At 35.0% G+C, this 22613-nt stretch overlaps 1 long non-coding RNA gene across 11 annotated transcripts in view; it reads left to right on the top strand.

The window, feature by feature from the left end:
- LOC147349339 (uncharacterized) overlaps positions 1–22613 on the top strand; it is a 415290-nt gene that overhangs the window by 270728 nt on the left and 121949 nt on the right. Inside the window, exons 3-5 of one of the 11 annotated variants that reach the window (XR_015150372.1) lie at positions 15242–15451; positions 16286–16360; positions 17749–18048. The exons of 3 other annotated variants lie outside the window; for them this stretch is intronic. This is a non-coding gene — a long non-coding RNA (uncharacterized LOC147349339). Of the gene's footprint in view, positions 1–5856; positions 5939–15241; positions 15452–16285; positions 16361–17748; positions 18049–22613 lie in introns of those variants that run through there. 7 more of the 11 variants (XR_015150371.1, XR_015150377.1, XR_015150378.1 and 4 more) reach the window with 7 other exon arrangements.

Below are 22613 nucleotides of genomic sequence, written 5' to 3'. Positions count from 1 at the left end.
TTGTATCCATGGTATCCATATGGCATAGTTAATATGCCGTATTATTTACTATGCCATAATTATTCAAAAGAAAGGAAGATGAATAGTTGGTACTGTTGAGTAGTTTTTGAGAAAAAAAAATGGAGTGTGGTTTACACACTGAATGTGTTGGTGGGAAAGAGAAATACAGGAGAGCAATATAGGGGAAGAGAACAACTGGATGAAGCCAGAAATCAGGGACAGTCTTTTCAGAAGATAAAGGACAACAATATAAGCATAAGGGAGGAAATGTTTTTAAAAGGCTTGTAATTTAGCCAAGTACATAATGTAATTCATAGCTAAATTGTTTTTAATAGTTAAATTTCCATAATGTCCTAATTCTAATATAATAAAATAGTATTTCATCCTGTATTTGCCAATATTCCAATTTTTAGAAACTTAATTCACTGTCTTTTTATTTATCTCTCTTCTTTACCTTTTGAGCATTAGCATCTCCCATTTCCTTCACATTAACACATCCCTGGCTTCCTGCCATTTGCTTATTATCACCTCCACTGGGGAAAAACCGAAGAATAAATGAATAATTCAGAGGAAAAAGACACTCTAGTCACTTATTCAAACTCTTAACCGTTTTGCTAATACTTTGGATAAGAGATGAAGTTTTTAAAATATAGGCTCTGATAAATCTTCAGAGTTTTTTCTCAAGTTTTATGACCCAGACAGCAAGTATCTTTTAAAATGGAGGCTGAAATTTAAAGGGAGGCTGTCTTTGAGTTTTTACTTTCAGCAAATGAAGGAATATTTGCTAATCATAATTTTTTCATACTGATGCTATTAAAAAACACAAATGAAGATCTTGAGGAGATGTCATATTTACATCCAGGATATTTAAAAAAAATATTCTGTGAAAAAGTATGCATAATAATTTATTTCAGTAATTTAAATTTTGTTAAATTATTGAAATTAAAAAAAATATATATGTATAACACATATATATGGAGAAGGGCATGGCAACCCACTCCTGTATTCTTGCCTGAAGAATCCCATGTACAGAGGAGCTGGGCAGGCTAGGAGTCTGTAGGGTTGCAAAAAGCTGGACACAGCTGTGTGTATATATAGATAGATAGATAGATAGATAGATAGATAGATAGGCTTCCCAGGTATTGCTAGTGGTAAAGAATCCACCTGCCAATGCAGGAGATTCCATTCTGATCCCTGGGTGGGGAAGATTCCCTGGAGTAGAAAATGGCAATTCACTCCGGTATTCTTGCCTGGAAAATTTCATGGACAGAGGACCCTTGCAGGCTGGAGTCCATGTGGTTGCAAAGAATTGGACACAACTGAGCAGCTAAGCACAGGCACATGAGCGTGCACACACGCATACACACACACACACACACACACACATTGTTGTTCGGTCACTAAGTCATGTCTGACTCTCTGCAAACCCGTGGACTGCGAATTTCAAGCACAACATTTTGATATCTGTTATCTACCTAAAATCAAGAATAAAAAGAGATACGGTTAACTCAGTACATATTTTGAATTGAAAATAACAAATTATCTATGAAAATAAAGGGTAGATGGTGAAAGGTGTTGAAGGAGAATATGAACTAATATAGGCATTCTGCCTACATTTAAAGGCAGAATCTATTATAGATCGTCAGACTTTTGGTTTTCTTGAATCATAAAGACTGAAATTTTTGTGCTTTTTTCCAAGATCATTAAAAATGACACTAAAAACAGTAACTATGATACTGTGTTTTTAGATATTACTTGTTTTACTAGAGCTTACAACCCCTATGCATAAAATATTAAAAACTGAAACAAAACTACTATTCAGCATTATAATGATATTTACTTATATTGATGGGATATTTATATCTTTGTTGTTTAAATGATAATGTCATAATCACTTAATAGCAGAAATCTTTAAAGTAACATAATTTGTAAACAAGAACTCCTTGAATTGTCTGTCTTTTATTATTTTGTCATGTGCCCATTCACAACAGCAACCATAATGATGATGATAATAGCTAGCATTTAAAAGCACATTATATGCTAAACACATTATTCAAGGAACATACGTGTACACACCTGTGTATACCCATTTATTTTATCCTCAAGCCAAAACAAAAAAAAAACCACTATAACACAGGTACTATTTAGTTATCATATCTTATAGAGGATAAATGTAAGGCTTAAAGACATATAATAACTTGCCCCATATCAACAGATATGTGGATTTAAACACAGCAGATGATAAGTGCTTGCCTCCATTTTTACTGTTTTATGGTTCTGAGATATTGTACAAAACTCTAAATTACCAGAGATTGGAATCATCGAAACTAAGGAAGGCAAAGAATGCATGAACTAAATTTTAATGATTTCCTGGTGAAAAGTGCCAATGGTCAGGTTGGTTTTGAAGGAAAAATACGATGACACTCTCATCCTGAATCTCTAAAGAGGAATACCTAACAAATGTTAGGCATGTCCTGTTTCTCTGTGATTCAGATTAGTAAATAATTATTTCAGTTTTTTCCCTCGGTAATCTGTTTTCGTCAAATTTGTACTGCTGTTTCAAATGGACAAACTTTGAGTATCCCTATTGTTATCAATCAGTGCTTTGGGTGAACACAGCTACCACTTGACCTGCCTCTTGAGAAACCTGTATGCAGGTCAGGAAACAACAGTTAGAACTGGACATGGAACAACAGACTGGTTTCAAATAGGAAAAGTAGTATGTCAAGGCTGTATATTGTCACTCTGCTTATTTAACTTATAAGCAGAGTACATCATGAGAAATGCTGGGCTGGAAGAAGCACCAGCTGGAATCAAGATTGCTGGGAGAAATATCAATAACCTCAGATATGCAGATGACACCACCCTTATGGCAGAAAGTGAAGAGGAACTAAAGAGCCTCTTGATGAGAGTGAAAGAGGAGAGTGAAAAAGTTGGCTTAAAGCTCAACATTCAGAAAAAGAAGATCGTGGCATCTGGTCCCATCACTTCATGGGAAATAGATGGGGAAACAGTGGAAACAGTGTCAGACTTAATTTTTCTGGGCTCCAGAATCACTGCATATGGTGATTGCAGCCATGAAATTAAAAGATGCTTACTCCTTGGAAAGAAAGTTATGACCAACCTAGACAGCATATTCAAAAGCAGAGACATTACTTTGTCAACAAAGGTCCGTCTAGTCAAGGCTATGGTTTTCCCAGTAGTCATATATGGATGTGAGAGTTGGACTATAAAGAGGGATGAGCGCTGAAGAATTGTTGCTTTTGAACTGTGGTGTTGGAAAAAACTCTTGAGAGTCCCTTGGACTTGCAAGGAGATCCAACCAGTCTATCCTAACGGAAATTGGTCCTGGGTGTTCATTGGAAGGACTGATGTTAAAGCTCAAAGTCCAGTATTTTGGCTACCTTATGTGAAGAGCTGACTCATTTGAAAATACCATGGTGTTGGGAAAGATTGAAGGCAGGAGGAGAAAGGGACGATACAGGATGAGGTGGTTGGATGGCATCACCGACTCAATGGACATGCGTTTGGGTAAACTCAGGCAGTTGGTGATGGACAGGGAGGCCTGATGTGCTGTGGTTCATGGGGTCACAAAGGGTCGGACATGACTGAGTGACTGAATTGAACTAATTTGCTATAAGTGCACTTCAAGTCTATGTATTATACATTTTCATTTATAATAATATGCATTTAGATATATGCATATATATTCATATGTGCCATAGTTTCTAATGAGCATCTGATAAATTTAACATTATGATAAATTTCTATAGACATATTAATATATTTAAAAATAATATTTAATGATAGTATTTAACATTTGAGTTCTTATTATGGAACAGGCTTTCTAGAGACATATATATATATATCAAGAGTCCTGCTAATTTACAAACACTTGATGTTCAGTTATTGCTATTTTGATTTTTTATGAGACCAAAGTTTTCAGATCATGAAGTGTGATTTCAGTCATAGATTATTGGACATCTTGAAATTCTCTGAATATGTGAGAGAAAGATAATGGCTTCTCTAGTCCAAAGAGTCACTGTTTGTTTATTTATTTTTAATTTTGTAGTGAATACTTCTCTATTTGGCTCTGTAAGAGCACCATCTGGTGGCATCCAAGACTTCCAAAACAATCTGTAGACATCACTGTTGCCAGTGAGTTGGTGGGGTATAGCTGTAAATGTGTTTGAATAAAAAGTTTATACCTTTTAGATTTGTTTTGTTTGTTCTAAGCTCAACAAGGCAGTTATTTATTATTTTGAGTGAATAATCCATACATGAAATCGAATTCCATGAATGAAGTAGATAAAAGTCTATCTTCCCATAAAAGAAAGAAAAAAACACCTTTTCTTGATTGCTGAATGTTAGGCAGAAGTTTTCAGTGACTGGGGCTTAACCACAGGGAAATCAACTTGGTTCAAATTGAAATATCTATAGCCCTGTTTTGGTTATATTTGGGAGCAGAGAAGCTGCTAAAAATTGATCAAGATTCACTGCCAAACATTCTATTTATTCTAATTCTTTGTAGTTGCAAAATATGTAAAAATTGCAATAACTTTTTACTGAAAATACTGCTTAAATGTTGGGATTATTTTAACTGAACTTTTGAAACATCTGTTACATTCACAGTTTTGCCAGGACCATTCACATAAAAGTATATTTTATGCAAGAAAATGTTTAGGCTGATGAATGACTGATGAGCTTGTAATAAGATATGGTTCCAATAGAATATAATATTAAATTCAACAAAGAATACTATCCAATATTGTACTTACTATGTTTCTTATAAAAGTAATATTTTCTAGGGAAACAAATATAGTTTATAATACCTGTAGAAAGATAGTAATATAAACATCATATAAGTGGAAAATTATTATCTATAAATTAGGAACATAGAAACTAATTTTATTTAAGTATTAACCATTTTGCTATATGAAAATAAAATAAGAATCAATATTTCTTCTCTTTTGGTTAATTAAGTATGGTCTTATTCTCCTGAATCAAGTGGAAAATTAAAATCCATGTATTTAAATACATTTTGTAAATTTTCAGATCTGCAAATCTCTTCCCAAGATTTCCTTTAGAATTCAAAAGGTTATAAATTACTCGATATTAATTTTGACTTTTATTAGTGAATTGAAAGATAATTTTTAAAATGACAGTGGTAAAGAATAGAAGTTCTAGAATCAGGCTGTCAGGGTTTAAACCTCTTGTTCCTTTCTAGCATGTCCTTTTGGACAAATACATGAAATCTTGCTATATCCATGCTAGAGCTATGGCTCTAAGCCATAGCTTCCTTATGTCTCAAATGGAGATCAGAGTTCCAGCCTCATAGGGTTGCAATAAGCATTATATTATTTAACAGAAACAAAAAACTTGGAGTAGTGCCTACTTTTATCAAGCATTAAATAAATAATAGCTAGTATCTATTGAGGGAGAAGGCAATGGCACCCCACTCCAGTACTGTTGCCCGGAAAATCCCATGGACGAAGGAGCCTGGTAGGCTGCAGTCCATGGGGTCGCTAAGAGTCAGACACAACTGAGCGACTTCACTTTCACTTTCCACTTTCATGCATTGGAGAAGGAAATGGCAACCCACTCCAGTGTTTTTGCCTGGAGAATCCCATGGACGGAGAAGCCTGGTGGGCTGCCGTCTATGGAGTCATACAGAGTCGGACACGACTAAAGCGACTTAGCAGCAGCAGCAGCAGCATCTATTGAAATGTTTTCATAAGAAGTATTCATTGGACTCTACCTATAATTTCGTATGGAAGTATGCTTAACTAATATTCCATTTGTCTCAATGCAAAATAAGAATCACTGTATGTAATATAAAATATATTTCTAATGCAGAATTTCCTAGCCAGTGCTGAGAATGAGTTCCATGTGCCATTGCCATTGGTGACCAGAGTTCCGAAGCTTGCTTCTAATGTCTGTGAGTGCCACCTTCTGTCACTGTAGTATGCTGATAAGTGTTTCATGTCTCAGTGGTGTATTGACATGTAAGATTTGGGAAACAGTGATCTGAGATGATGCTATGAAGGAATTTACATTGCTAAGTTTACCATATTTAAGACCAATCATATGTGTTCCAGTAATCTATCATGTTTTTAGAGACTTCAGTTCAGTTCAGTTGCTCAGTCGTGTCCGACTCTTTGCGACCCCATGAATCACAGCACGCCAGACCTTCCTGTCCATCACCATCTCCCAGAGTTCACTCAGACTCATGTCCATCAAGTCAGTGATCCCATCCAGCCATCTCATCCTCTGTCGTCCCGTTCTCCTCCTGCCCACAATCCCTCCCAGCATCAGAGTCTTTTCCAATGAGTCAACTCTTCACATGAGGTGGCAAAGTACTGGAGTTTCAGCTTTAACATCATTCCTTCCAATGAACACTCAGGGCTGATCTCCTTTAGAATGGACTGGTTGGATCTCCTTGCAGTCCAAGGGACTCTCAAGAGTCTTCTCCAAACACCACAGTTCAAAAGCATCAATTCTTCGGTGCTCAGCTTTCTTCACAGTCCAACTCTCACATCCATACATGACCACTGGAAAAACCATAGCCTTGACTACACGGACCTTTGTTGGCAAAGTAATGTTTCTGCTTTTCAATATGCTATCTAGCTTGGTCATAATTTAGAGACTTAAGGGCTTATAATACATCAAAACAATACCCAATTCTAAATTAGTCGGAGATTTTAAACGAACAGTTCTTATACACAAATGGTATGGAATTCTAGTGAATATCTCTGCCTCACTGAAGGATCAAAAAACATTTTTGGTTTTCTTTACTAATCATTGGTCTTTCCATACTACCACCAGCTTGTTTTGAATTCTAGATTTTCTCATAACAAATATGCTGTTTCTCATAAGCATCAACATCTTTCATTCACTGGCTTATAAAAATGTCTGTTTTCATTCTATGAATTTTTAAAGCAACTTTACAGTGTTTGACTCACTATTGATTATTTTTCAGATATCTCACCTAAATCCACTTTAAGTATTTCATTTGGGGTATGGCCTAACAAATGAAAACAAGCAAATTAAATTCCCATCCATGAAAGCAATTCAGAACAATAAAAATTGAAAGGATAAGCTGAATATATTCAAGGAACTGTTTTGATATAAATATATAGTCTAAACTAGAGCACAATCATTTTATTTTGAAAATAGTGAGTTAATGGAAAAAAATCTTTGTGCCAAAATGATTGCATTTGTTGAGATTTAGATATAAAAGTAATTTAGCTATTCCCATATTCTTCCATCTGATTTTTGCATATACATACTCATTACCTAAGGATAATATTGTTTAAATAGGAATAAAATTTTATAGAGCAAGATATTACAGAAATGAGTTGTGTACAAATAAAAGCACAAATAAACTAAGGTTATCTAAAAGTATAATGAACTGTTGATTAATAATACATTAGCAGTTAACACAAAAATCAAATTAGTCATGTAAAGAAGTTTGCATATATATGTTTCCCTTGTCATTGATGGGCCTGTAATAGTTTTTAAAGCAAGTATGCCTGTATGATGAGTTCATTTAGTATTCAGTGTAATAGCACAGATAATAATGAAGTCATTTGGCTTCCATTATATAAACATTAGATAATGGATACCTATATTAAAATGCAACGCTTCTGTTTGTGCTTATTTTTATCTTCATTTGTACATAGTACTAAATCTTTGAAGTTGAGCTTTTATGCAAATTGTTGACATTTATAACTCTGGATGTTGAGTGACTTTTATGGACCAAAACATTCCATTATATTGCTTTGGATTCCAAGATAGACAGCAGTTGGATTGTTAAAAAGGGTGTTCTTATGATTATTAACCAGTTGTCTAATCTCATTTTCTCCCTCCTATCTTTGTATTGCTCTCTTTAAAGGAACAAGTGTGTACAATAACATCTTGAAAAAAATGCCCCATTATACAGTATCTCTGACATATTTTATTTTTTTTAATTTCTTGGATGTTTGTTTCTTTTGTCCTTACCATATTTATTCATTTACCATAATACAGAAATAAACTAAACATTGTGTTTTTAAATTATAATAAGATTTTCCCTTCCAGAGGCTGTTACAATTGTAGGATAATGGTTTAAAAAATGACACTTTTAGCTCTATGAGGTTGTATGAACTTTTTTTTTGAAAGAGAAGGTTTATGCTTATTATTCTTCCCCATATTTGTGTTTCTAATAAATTGTCCATTTCAGAGTTTAGAAACGGTAAATAGATGTTGATTTTCTAGTTTCAAAAAAAAAAAAAAAAACCACACAAATGGGTACACCAACCACATTAAAATTTTCTTATGTATTTTGTATATGTTCAAGATTTTTTGGTAAATTTTCATTGTCATGTACTTATATAACAGAGTTAAAAAGAGAGTATATAAAAAAAAGAGTATATAGATAATTATAACAACATACTAAGTAATTGTAATGTTGGAATTAGTATTCTGTATAAGCACAGAAAACTTGGATTGCTCTTCATTTTTCATGGCCTGTTACAGAGAATTCCAATATCAGTCTTAGTTAAATTATGGAGAGGATAGGAAGTTTAGATTGAACTTTGTTTTGAAAATGCTTTCTCTGTATAATGAGAAAACTGCAAGTATGAAACAGCCTTTAAAGTTGGTAAGAATTAAAGAAGAAAAGAGTTTGATAGGGGAAAAAAAAAAAAAGACTGATGTTTAAGTCTTCCTGTATCTATCACTCTACTCTGTCTTCCAAAATCATTGACTATAAACCTATTCTTTCTTTAGTATTCAGATATAAGGAGGTAGCGCCTCTTGGCCCTTCCTGTGTGAGGTGCTCCTCAGCCAAATTCTCTATTCTGTTTCTGCATATTGCTTAATATGCTATCTTGTTTTGTTTTAGATGTACAAATAAATCTATGTACATATGTTTGGAAAAGGAAGGGTTTTTTAATAGCTGTTTCAAATAATGGTGGATATTCTTTGGTATTGTAGCAAGTTTTAACAAGGGTAATTTATTAAAAATCATCTGCAATGTAAACTGTAAATCCACATTGCAATGTGGAATCTAAACCTCCTATTTCCACTCCATATCACCCCTCCATAATTTAAATAAGACTGTCTTGGAATTCTCTGTAATAGGCCATGAAAGATGAAGTGTAATCCAAGTTTCCTCTGCTTGTACAGAACAATACTAATTCCAACATTACTTAATATTCCTAAAATACTTAGGATTTTAAAAACTCAGCGAAGTTCTCATAGCTGCTCTGTGAAACTCCATTAGCTTATCTTGCATATTTAATTGAATCTTTTATTTCTGTATGCTTTTGCCATTCTGTGCTTTGGTCATTTGGAAAATAAAGTTAATCTTTTTGAACAGCACAGGTTTGAGTTGCAGAATTCAACTTATATGGGGCTTTTTTTCAATAGTAAATAACTGCAGTACCATATAGTCAGTGGTTGGTTGAACTTTTGTATGTAGAATTATAAAGAGGAACCGTGGATTCAGAGGGCCAGTTATAAGTTATAAGCAGATTTTTGACTGGATGAAGGGCCAGTGCCCCTGACCTACACTTTGTTCAAGGGTCAACTATGTAGGTTTTCTGAATTACAAAGATGTTCAAAATTGTGGCTCATTTCATTATAAAATATCAGAAATTTGTATTTGTTAATATCACTAAAAGTTTAATCAAAAAGCTTTTAAGTATTGGGAATATCTGAACCTCAAATACAAGTTTTCCAAAATTCCAATTTTCATTTGAAAGGTTGGATATTATTTTTGTAGTAAATCTTATCAATTGTTTTTCTTGAAGTGATGGCTTTACTTTGCTACTTTGTTTACTTGTTAGAAAATATCTTATAGGTAACCATGTATGAATAACTCTCATTTATCTGTCAGTTGGCATTTCAGATGAAAATGTTTTTGTATGAAAAAAAAAAAAAGCACACAAGCACTTTTCTTCACAGCCACTCTCATATTTCAGCAGGTAGCTGATAGGCTTTATATATACTTCCCATTAAAAAAAAAGATTGTTAAAAAGACATGTACTTATATGATCAAGATATAATAAAATTAATTTTTACTGCTTCATCAAGGACATTCTTTTAAAAAATATTTATTTTTATTTTTGGCTGGACTGGGTCTTCATTTCTGAGTATGGGCTTTCTCTAGTTGCAGAGAGTGAGGGCTTCTCTCCAGTTGTGGTATGTGGGCTTCTGAGTGTTGTGAAGCATGGGCTCTAGGGTGCACAGGCTTTAGTAGCAGCAGCCGGTGGCTCCATCGTTCCAGCTTGCGGACTCCAGAGCATAGGTTCAGTAGTTGTGGTACATGGGCTTAGTCTCCACACAGCACATGGGATCTTCTAGGACCAGGGCTCAAAGGCAGGTGTCCCCTGCATTGCAAGCAGATTCTTAACCACTGGACCACCAGGAAAGCCTCATGAAGGATTTTCTTAAGTGAAACAGCTTTTTTGTATTTTTTCTTCCTACAAATATGTGCCAGTGTAGAATCAAAATGATCAAAGTTAACTTCTCTGATAACAGGTAAAATTTACATCATATTAGCTTCATAATGTGATGCATTGAGATAGACACTAGCACTTTTTCGACGTTCTCATCAAAAATTCACAACCTAAATTGAATCACTTGTATGCTTAGGGCAAACCCAAATTAAAGATTATTCTGCAAAAGAGCTGGCCTGTTTTCTTTGAGTCAAAGTAAAAAACACAGAAGAGAGTGAGGATCAGATTCAAGAAAAAAAGAGAGATTGAGCAAATGGTAGCTAAATGCAAGTGTTATTCTGGATTGAAAACTGGACCAGGAAAATTTTTCTTATCATTTATAGTAGGTTACAAAAGCAAAAATACAAAAATGAGAATTCTGTTCTGACTATGTGATATCTCTATATCCTTTAACCAAATATTTTTGTAATTTATTTTAATTTTTCTTGATTTAGTTTCCTCTCTTTCTCCTTTTTCTTCTTCCTTTCCTTTATTTTTTAAAGTTTTCTATTAAAATATAATTAATTTACAATGTTGTGTTAGTTTTCAGGTTTACCCTAAAGTGATTCAATAATACATATATACATATATGTGTGTGTATTTATATGTATTCTTGTTTATCTTCTCTTCCATTAGAACTTATTACAAGATATTGGGTATAGTTCCCTGTGCTATACAGTAAGTCCTTGTTGGTTATCTATTTTATAAATATAGTATATTTTATCTATACTCTAAGGCTTCCCTGGTGGCTCAGAGGTTAAAGCGTGTATACTATATAGTATATATTATATATATAATACTATATATCATACTATATATATAATATATAGTATATTTTATGTATATTTTAATCTCAAACTCCTAATTAAACCCCCCTTCTCTTTGGTAACTATAAGTTTGTTTTCTCTGTTTCTGAGTCTGTTGTAAATAAGTTCATTTGTTTCATTTTTTTAAGATTCCACACACTGAGCTTTCACTTTTCACTTTCATGCATTGGAGAAAGAAATGGCAACTCACTCCAATTCTTGCCTGGAGAATCCCAGGGACGGTGGAGCCTGGTGGGCTGCTGTCTATGGGGTCGCACAGAGTCGGACAGGACTGAAGCAACTTAGCAGCAGCAGCAGCATATAGGCAATATCATATGATATTTGTCTTTCTCTGTCTGGCTTACTTCACTTTAGTATGATAATTTCTAGGTACCTCTATGTTGCTGCAAATGTCATTATATTATTGTTTATTAAGACTGAGTAATATTTCCCTATGTATATCACATTTTTATTATCCATTCATCTGTCAATGGACACTTAGGCTGCTTCCATGTCTTCACTATTGTTAATAGTGCTCCTATGAACACTGGGGTACATGTATCTTTTTTAATTATGCTTCTCCTTGGCTATATGCCTAGGAGTAGGATTGATATGATAGTTTTTGATAGTTATTGATATGATAGTAGGATCATATGATAGTTCTATTTGTAGTTTTGTAAGTAATTCCATACTCCATAGTATTCTTCATAGTTCAGTTCAGTTAAGTTCAGTAGCTCAGTTGTGTTTGAGTCTCTGCAACCCCATGAACTGCAGCACGCCAGGCCTCTCTGTTCATCACCAGCTCCCGGAGCCTACCCAAACTCATGTCTGTTGAGTCAGTAATACCATCCAACCATCTCATCCTCTGTCGTCCCCTACTCCTCCTGCCCTTAACCTTTCCCAGCATCAGGGTCTTTTCAAATGAGTCAGCTCTTCACATCAGGTGGCCAAAGTATTGGAGTTTCAGCTTCCACATCAGTCCTTCCAATGAACACCCAGGACTGATCTCCTTTAGGGTGGACTAGTTGGATCTCCTTGCAGTCCAAGGGACTCTCAAGAGTCTTCTTCAGCACTCAGCTTTCTTTATAGTTCAACTCTCACATCCATACATGACCACAGGAAAAACCATAGCCTTGACTAGATGGACCTTTGTTAGCAAAGTAATGTCCCTGTTTTTTAATATGTTGTCTAGGTTGGTCATAACTTTCTTTCCAAGGAGTAAGCATCTTTTAACTTCATGTCTGCAGTCACCATCTGCAGTGATTATGGAGCCCAGAAAAATATAGTCAGCCACTGTTTCCACTGTTTCCCCATCTATTTCCCATGAAGTGGTGGGACCAGATGCCATAATCTTAGTTTTCTGAATGTTGAGCTTTAAGCCAACTTTTTCACTCTCCTCTTTCACTTTCTTCAAGAGGCTCTTTAGTTCTTCTTCACTTTCTGCCATAAGGGTGGTCATCTGCATATGTCATATGGTGGTCATATGGTGGTCATATGTCATCTGCATATCTGAGGTCATTGATATTTCTCCTGGCAATCTTGATTCTAGCTTGTGCTTCCTCCAGTCCAGTGTTTCTCATGATGTACTCTGCATATAAGTTAAATAAGCAGGGTGACAATATACGGCCTTGACATACTCCTTTCCCTATTTGGAACCAGTCTGTTGTTCCATGTCCAGTTCTAACTGTTGCTTCCTGACCTGCATATATGTTTCTCAAGAGGCAGGTTCAGTGGTCTGGTATTCCCATCTCTCTTAGAATTTTCTACAGTTTATTGTGATCCACACAGTTAAAGGCTTTGGCGTGGTCAATAAAGCAGAAATAGATATTTTTCTGGAACTCTCTTGCTTTTTCAATGATCCAGTGGATGTTGACATTTTGATCTCTGGTTCTTCTGCCTTTTCTAAAACTAGCTTGAACATCTGGAAGTTCACGGTTCACATATTACTGAAGCCTGGCTTGGAGAATTTTGAGCATTACTTTACTAGTAATTCTTCATAGTAGCTATACCCATTTACATTCCCACCAACAGTGTAGGAGGATTCCTTTTTATCCAGCCTCTCTAGCATATGTTATTTGTAGACATTTTGATACTGTCCATTTTGACTATATGAGTTGATACTTCATCACAGTTTCGATTTACCTTTCTCTCATAATTAGCCATGCTGAGCATCTTTTCTTTCCTCTTGTTCCTTTTCGACATCTGTATGTCTTCTTTGGATAAATGCCTTCTAGATCTTCTGCCTAGTTTTTATTGTTTTGTTGTTTTGATATTGAGCTGCATGAGCTGTTTGTATATTTCGGAATATAATCCCTTGTCAGTTACAACATTGGCAAATATTTTCTCCCATTCCATAGGTAGTCTTTTTGTTTTGCTTTTGGTTTTCTTTGTTGTGCAAAAGCTTTTAAGTTTAATTAGGTCTGATTTGTTTATTTTTATTACTCTAGGTAGTGGATCCAAAAACATTGGGTGATTTATGTTAAAAATTGTTCTGTGTATTTTTCCTCTAGGAGGTTTATAGTTTCCAGTGTTACACTTAGGTCTTAAATACATTTTGAGTTTATTTTTGTGTGTGGTGTTAGAGAATATCCTAATTTTATTCTTTTAGGTATAGATGTCTGGTTTTCCCAGCACCGCTTATTGAAGAACCTCTTTTCTCCATTGTATATGCTCGCCTCCTTTGTTGCAGGTTCATTGACTGTATATATTGGACGTATATGTGTGGGTTTATTTCTGGGCTTTCTGTCCTGTTCGATTGATCTAAATTTCTGTTTTTGTGCCAGTATCATACTGTCTTGATTACCATAACTTGAATACTGTCACATCAAAAGCGTATCACTGTTGTATAGTCACTAAGTCATGTCTGACTTTTGTGACCCAATGGACTTGTACCCCACCAGGCTCCCCTGTCCCTGGAATTCCCAGGCAAGCATACTGGAGTGGGTTACCATTTCCTTCTACAGGGAATCTTCCTGACCCAGGAAATGATTCCACATCTCCTGCACTGCAAGTGATTCTTTACAGTGGGAAGCTCATCAAAAGCATAGCAGATTGTAATAAATTATGAAATATAAGAGTAAAACAAAAACCCAAACATCTCCAAAAAATGGCTAGCATCTTAAGTAATTAAATTGATTAGCAAAATTTGATTGAAATTTTTATTAGTTTCTCAGCCTTATCTGTTTCTCAGAAAACATACATAAAAGACAGACCCAGGAAATCATATGGTGAAGGCTGACTGTATGAGTATCTCTCTAGTGGTACACTGGAAATAAGATCAGTCATGAGAGTCACAGCATGCAAGAGCTCTAAAAAAATAAGCCTGGGCTGTTTGTAGAGATACCCACTCTCTGGTCTCCATTGTCTGTCACTGTTCCCTCAGTTTTTAAAAACTTCTCTAAGTTTCATTGCTGGAACAAGGTTTAACACTTTTTCACTGTAATATTTATTATCTATGCTGATATTGATACCATAGTCTATAGAGTCATCATTTCTTTTTTAATTTTTCCCCAAGGCTCTGGGTTTCCATATGTGTATGTATATATATGTGTGTTTGTGTATATGTTTAAATTTATCTAGAAATCCCAGAAATAGTTTTCAGACAAATAATTTACCCTTAGGAGCAAGTAAAACCCATAATAGCAGTAACAATAAAAAATGATTTCTCTAGAAACTTCTCTAGTTCTCTTTTACCAGAATGGAAAATGCAAAGATGTCAGGCCCCTTATATTTTCTCATTTAGATGCTTGTCTTTTGCGTCTAGAGGGTAAATTTTGTCTTTCATTTTTAAATTTGTTGGGTTCATATATAATTTTTGTCTTCCTATATAAGAACTCTAATCCACCTGCTGTGTAATTGACAGATATGAGCAACAGTCATATCTTGGTATTTTCCATGTGTTTCCTCTGTGTTCTCATGACTATAGTCTCTGCCTCTTCCTCTGTTTTCTTGCAGTTCTTGCTGTCTTGAAGATAGTGATCGATCTCCATTGCCCATAAGTATTTTCTTTGTGAAATTCCCAGTGCATAGAGCTTCAGACAAAATGGTCTTGGATTTGTTAACTAAGTTTGGAAAATGCTCATTCCACACTGCAAGCTGCTGATGATTAGCTGAACCCTAAAGAAGTGTTGCTTTCTTCCTGAAACATTGCAGGGGAAATTTTAGGTATTTGCAACAATACTAAAAAATCAAACAAATGTATTAATATTTGTTCCATTGTAATGGTAAAATAGTTTAGCTGCATCTCATCCTTCTCCTCAGTACTCCCACTCTAAAACTAAATAATAACCAAAAAAAAAAAAAAAAACCTCTTGACTAAAAAGAGTAGTTAGATTTAAGACAAAATTTAATCTCTTGTACAGTTGGCAATTTTCATATAATATCTAACATCAGCATTAAATTTGATTTTATAGCTTTCAGGTTGTGTAAATATTCCACTAGTAAATTTTTTAAACAAAAAGCTCTGTCCCAAATGTAAAGTTTAGTCATCACTTCTGGAAACATGAAATGGCTTATAATTATGTTTTCATCCTATTTTATTTTTAATAACCTTACAAATGGCAAGATTCCAGCTCAAGCAGGACACAGATTTGGGCGGTTGACCCATATTGTTCTAGTCATGATGATTCTCCTAGATCACCAAATAGTAGATGATTTAATCCTGACTTTGAATTTATACATTATCTAGGTTTCTAATATGACACCCAGTGCCCCAAGATATTATCTCTTCCCTTACTTCCCCATAACTATTTAATGGTTCTTCCACTAGAACAGATGTGTATGAATCTTGTTATGGCTTTCCATAAACCCTCTGAGGTCTATTTGACTTACAGTAATAACAATTATTTATAACCACTGTTTCTGCAACTGTTCTTTGATTTGAAGTGTCTCTTAAGGCATTGTGTAGATATGCAAATGACATGGTTTTCTGGGCATTTGACTCAAAGCTTGAAGTCCCAAATTTTAAAGAGTTTATGATTTCTGTCACTTATGGTGCAGTTTTCCAGTGATGATCAAGGCAACAGAAGACAGCACTTAGTGGGACTGTAAGCTACGTGTCACAGGAGAAGGCAGGTCTGTGTGGTTAATATGATAAAGTGGGGGATGGGGATGTATTGTGATGTGTCATTCAAAACTTATTGGTCTGTTCATCCCTACCTGTCCCAAGACAGGTAATCATATTATTTTCTTATGATATTAAAAACAAGCAAGGTATAAATAGAAAATAAGGTAAGAATAAAGATAGGGTGTGTTACATACTCCATGAAGAGAAGTCACCAGTTTATTCTAAGAAAAAGAGGAAATTGAAAATTTGAATACATTAAAGTTTTCAAGGAATATTTTTACATGGAAAAACTAAACCCAGCCAAACTCAGCAGCTATAATAGTGCAGATTGGAGGTCAAATTGCTTAAGAGCATGGGATCAGACTAATCTTGGCTCATATCTGGCTCTGTTGGTTACAAAATGTAATTTCTATAAATTTCTCTAACCTGTCTAATCCTCATGGTTCTTAGAATCTCCTTCATAGTGATGCAGGGAGGAATGCAATGAGAACTACATATAAAAAGTGCCTAACACAGAGTGGGTGGCAAGTAGCTGGTTATTATCATTAATAGCAGAAGCAATATCACAAGGTCAGAAAAAAAGTCATAATGCCCTCTTCAGCTCTAAATGCATTTTTTTAACGATTCTTTCCACTTGATAGGCCCAGTGCAAGATGGTCATATCCAGAGGCTCTTAAATTTTAATCACGGGTGATGAATTATATAGTGCAGGAGCTGCTCTGAAGGCAGCTTTTGGAATGGAGACTAAACTTTCACTAGTGGTTGGAAGTGGATAAATTAATTTATCTTTTCATCTCGGGTGAGCCCTTGGAGGAAATCATTATCATAAAACATTGTAAATCTATAGACTTGGCAGCTTTTGCCCTGCAGAGTCTCGGGACTTGAGTAAATATGGAGATTTAGAGATTTACTGTCTTTTTCCTTTGAAGAGGTGATTTCCCTTGGTAGGGAAAGACGGACATGGCAATAGGCAAAAGAAAAAGAAAAAAAAAATTTTGTTTTAACTTTGAACCTGAACCAGCTTTGAAATACATATATCTCTTTACCAGGATAGCTTTCCCAGCTGCAAAGCCATTTTTATTAAATTACAATATTAAAGTTTAGAGCAAAGAGGAGCTGGGGGAAAAGATCTTACTCAATATATGCTCCTATCATGAATCAACAGTAAAGGCTGCGAATCATTATCAATATTTCCTCTGAGGCCTAGTGAGACAGAAAAACATTATTAGTATATATTGTCAAGGCAAGAAATTGAAAATGGAAAAGAAAAGTAACTATTTAGCCTTAAAGTTAAAAGTTGCATTTGATTGAAACAGAAGTTTTTTAAGAAAATGTTTCTCTAAGATTTTTCCAGTAATTATCAGAGTGTTTATCTGTCTAAATCTGTCTGTTGCAGTGGTGCAGCGTGCTCAGTTTTATCTGACTCTTTGTGACCCCATGGACTGTAGCCTGCCAGGCTCCTCTGTCCTTGGACTTTTCCAGGCAACAATAATGGAATGGATTGCCATTTCCTTCTCAGGGGATCTTCCTGACTGAGGGATCGAAACTGTCTCCTGCCGTCTCAGATTCTTTACCACTGTGCCACCTGGGAAGCCCAGAAATCTTTGCCGAGATACACATAATTAAAACCATTATGTATCCTTTTGACATACATTATCATTTGATTCAATAAAATCATTTTATGAAATCTCTTGAAGAATGTCTAAAGGAGAGTTATATCTTCTCTTAAGAGCATACATCCTTGAAGTTAAGCAGTTTTCCCTGGAATCAATCCTAACTGATAGTGCACAACAATCAAGTGAGATTCAAGCTCAGTGTACCTTGTATACAGAACAAAAGAAAATGAAGGAGAGTAAGTTTTAGAATGTACCTGTTGATTACTAAGAAATAGGAAAACCTGTGAGGTAGGATAGGTTGCATTGCAAGTGTTTCTGGATGTGTGTGAGAGAGATGGGGGAGGGGTGGGGGGGGAGAGAGAGACTGAGAATAACCAATGGTGATCCAGGCTCTCCAGCTTAAAGACCATCATGATCAGAGGCTAAGCCTTCTTCATATGCTAAGTTAGCGCTCCTCTTTCTTTTGTCTCTTTATTCATTAATGCCATCAAAAGCAATATGTAAGATAATTGGCTTAAAAATGTGCTTGAATTGTTTTCTCTCTGCTATAGATACGACAACAGAATATTAGTCAAGAGAATATGGGACTTTCAAAAAAGACAGCATATGGGAACATCAATATGTGCATACATTCTAAATTGTTTCCATCATGTTTGATTCTTTGCCACCCTCTGGACCGACTAGGCTCCCCTGCCCATGGAATTCTCCAGGCAAGAATGCTAGAGTGGATAGCCTTTCCCTTCTCCAAGGAATCTTCCTGACCAGAGACTGAATCCAAGTCTCCCACACTGCAAGCAGATTCTTTACTGTCTCAGCCACCAGGGAAGGCCAAACATTGATATATCATGTTCTAAATACCTAACTACCAGCAGTATCTGTAATGACAACTTTCGACAGCATAGATTAGAATACGATGTGTCGTGTTTTCTAGAAAATGATGTGTTTTCTAGAATATCTTACAGTATCCCAAGAAGAAGAAAATTGAACTGTTTATAAATACAGTCATCCTTTGGTTTTAGGACCTACCCCAATATTAAAAGAGGGTAGGACTTTGACTTTCTATACAAATGTGCATGATTTGACTACATATAATGATAAATAACACATTTGCAGGAAAAACATTGATCCTTTTAAAGAATTGTTCAAAGTCCTACCCAATGGTTTTCACGCACTATTGTTACAGTAGAGTTCTTCTCTTACTCTCTTATGTTGTCTTCTGCTTCTCCCTCTCTGTCTTTGTTTCTTTTCCTCCTCCTCATATACTTTTTCCTTTTTCTTTAGTCAGTGGTTAAATGGACTCTTACATTAAACTTTACTATTTAAGCAAGAAAAACACAAACAAAGCCAGAAAGTTTAAAACACAGATGAGGGCAGGAAATCAAGTTTTACACACCCATTAACTACGAGTGTCTCTATCCCTCCCTTCAGAGTATGCCCAGGGAATACAAACAACCATAGCAGTTTTCAAAATTCCTTTTAAAAACTGTACTTTTAACTATAGAAAAATCTGCAGTAATGGTAGAATTCTACTTACTAGTTTAGAATTTCACTGATTTTAGACCTATAAGATAGTTATTTTTAACAATGAAGTTGCCTGCTTACAAATTCAAATAATCCCACTAAGGCAATACTAACTTTTTCCCATTGCATACTTATTTCTGAAATTTCAGTATCTTTACTTTTGAATCTAAATGTTCCACATTAGCTTCTTAATGAACATATTAAGTAACATATAATTTAAATTCCTGAACAGTGTAGTTCAGACTTTTGTGGTGATCATTACTGTCCACACTTAACCAAAAAAAATACTCTGGGAAGGATTTCCTCATATTTCTGTGAGCAGATTTATCAGATAATTTGCTTGTTTTTAGAATAAAAAAAGAATACACCACTTGACATGAACCAACAGATGTTGAAATAGTGATAGTGTTTATACCTTTTGCCTTTCTTTGAAATTAGTGGTCTTGACACCCATATTCATGGATGTAATAGAATTCCAAGTTATGAATAATCAGTGAGAAATTGACACACACACCTTTGGTGCTCATAACCATCTGAAATTGAGGATAATGGAGAGTCTATTTGGAAAAAAGAGAGGTACACAACATATATCCCCAGTGATAATATAACATATGCTAATTTACTCAAAAAAAAGAACTTTTTAGCTAATTTATCTAATTTTTGTTTTCCTTTAAGAAGAACTTTGTCAACTTTTTATAACTATCAAAGCAGATTTTTTTCACATTCCTTCCTCCAAACTTCTGACTCCAAGACTAGTGGGTTTATCTGATTGTTACCACTCTCCATTACATTATCATCACTGGTATCATTAGGAAGAATTTTATTGAAAGGCATTAATATTAAAGAGGTAATATCTAGAGATGAAAGTGAAAGAAGAGGGTGGAAAAGTTGGCTTAAAGCTCAACATTCAGAAAACTAAGATCATGGCATCCGGTCCCATCACTTCATGGGAAATGGGGAAACAGTGGAAACAGTGTCAGACTTTATTTTTTGGGGCTCCAAAATCACTGCAGATGGTGACTATAGCCATGAAATTAAAAGACGCTTACTCCTTGGAAGGAAAGTTATGAAGAACCTAGAAAGCATATTAAAAAGCAGAGACATTACTTTGCCAACAATGGCCCATCTAGTCAAGGCTATGGTTTTTCCAGTAATCATGTATGTGTGTGAGAGTTGGACTGTGAAGAAAGCTGAGTGCTGAAGAATTGATGCTTTTGACCTGTGTGTGTTGAAGAAGACTCTTGAGAGTCCCTTGGACTACAAGGAGATCCAACCATTCCATCCTAAAGGAGATCAGTCCTGGGTGTTCATTGGAAGGACTGATGCTAAAGCTGAAACTCCAGTACTTTGGCCACCTCATGCGAAGAGTTGACTCATTGGAAAAGACTCTGATGCTGGGAGGGATTGGGGGCAGGAGGAGAAGGGGGTGACAGAGGATGGGACGGCTGGATGGTATCACCGACTTGATGGACATAAGTTTGAGTGAACTCCAGGAGTTAGTGATGGTCAGGGAGGCCTGGCGTGCTGCAATTCATAGGGTCGCAAAGAGTCAGACACAACTGAGCGACTGAACTGAACTGATGTAGAGATGGGTTAGGTCAATCCAGTACATTCTATCAAATGGTGATTTTCATTAGCAATTTTTGATTGACTTTAATTTTAAAATATCTTGACTGACTTACTGACATCTATCATCTTCAGTGATAAAGTTAATTTAAATATTGTATCTATAAATACTCTAATATATACACAAATAAATTCATGAAGATATCACATCCAGAATACAAAAATGATAAAAGTAACTTTAAAAATCTTAGGTGTTATGAATATAATCATTAAAATATTTTTAAATACGAGGTCTGAAAATGAAAGGAATCCCCTGGAAATAATTTCAGAAATACAAAGATAAAATACACAGATGTGCACGTGCACACATACACACAAAACAAGGATATATGACTAATCTGACAGGTTCAATAGCTGATGAATAAAAATTACTAAAAAAAAAAGATAAAATTTGACCACAATAAATCAAAGAAAGCTTAAAAATGATTTTTCCAAAACTGAAAACATAAATCTTCAGATAAAGATTCCACCAAGGGCCCAGAAAAATGAGTAAAAATACTTTCACACTTATAATCCTTATTATGAAACTTCAGAGTATCAAAAATATAAGGAGGATCTAAAAGTTCAAACTGGGAAACAAAAACCAATAAAAGAGGTTCATATCCCTTTGATTTTAGCAACTGTATAGTGGACTGACAACAGTAAAGTCATTCCATCAAAATCATAAAAAAAATTGTTTGTCTAGAGTTTCATTATTAATTTGTTATAATATATAGAAAGATTTACTATACAAGGATTTGGTACATTTGTCTTCTAACACAGTTTTACTAAATTATGTAAAGAATTACTCCAACAAAATGAGACACATACCAGGAAAAAGCAAGTCATAACTTTCAGGAGGCAGTGTTTCCAGTTCTGACAAACAATGAAAAAAAGTTTCACTATGACTGATACAATCTAGAGTAGGGAAAATAATAATTCATATGGAGCCAGAGAAATCTAATTTGTGGAAGAGAAATCTTTAAAAGCATAGAGACTATACTGGAAAATTTAAGAGTGTGACTGAGAATTGGAAAACATGTAGGAAAAGTTTGGAATACTAAAAGACTGTTCTAAGATTGTTGTTGTTGTGTAGTTACTAACTCACATCCAGCTCTTTGCGACCCCCATGGACTATAGCCAGTCGGGCTTCTCTGTCCATGGGATTTCCCAGACAAGAATAATGGAATGGGTTGTCATTTCCTTCTCCAGGAGATCCTCCTGACCCAGGGATACAACCTGTTATCTCCTGCATTGGCAGGTGGATTCTTTACCACTGAGCCACCTGGGAAACCCCATTCTAAAATTAGGGATTTATTATTGAAAAGTTGATGTATAAATTATTCTCTGCTTAAGCATATTATTTAAAGTCACACAAAGGAAGTAAGAGAACTAAGGGTAACACCAATATGAATATAATTTTGAGGCATCTGTCAGAGAGATAGGAATGAATAATATCAGTGAGCTAAATTTTTTCATTTATTTTAGAAAATTGAGTGTCATTTAAGATGTTTAAAAC

Source organism: Bos grunniens, chromosome 21, assembly GCF_055505025.1.
Source record: "Bos grunniens cultivar Pamir isolate PY7600 chromosome 21, Bosgru_T2T1.0, whole genome shotgun sequence".
Lineage (NCBI taxonomy): Eukaryota > Metazoa > Chordata > Mammalia > Artiodactyla > Bovidae > Bos > Bos grunniens.
Note: the sequence above shows the minus strand (reverse complement) of the source record. Positions and strands in the feature narration are given on the sequence as shown.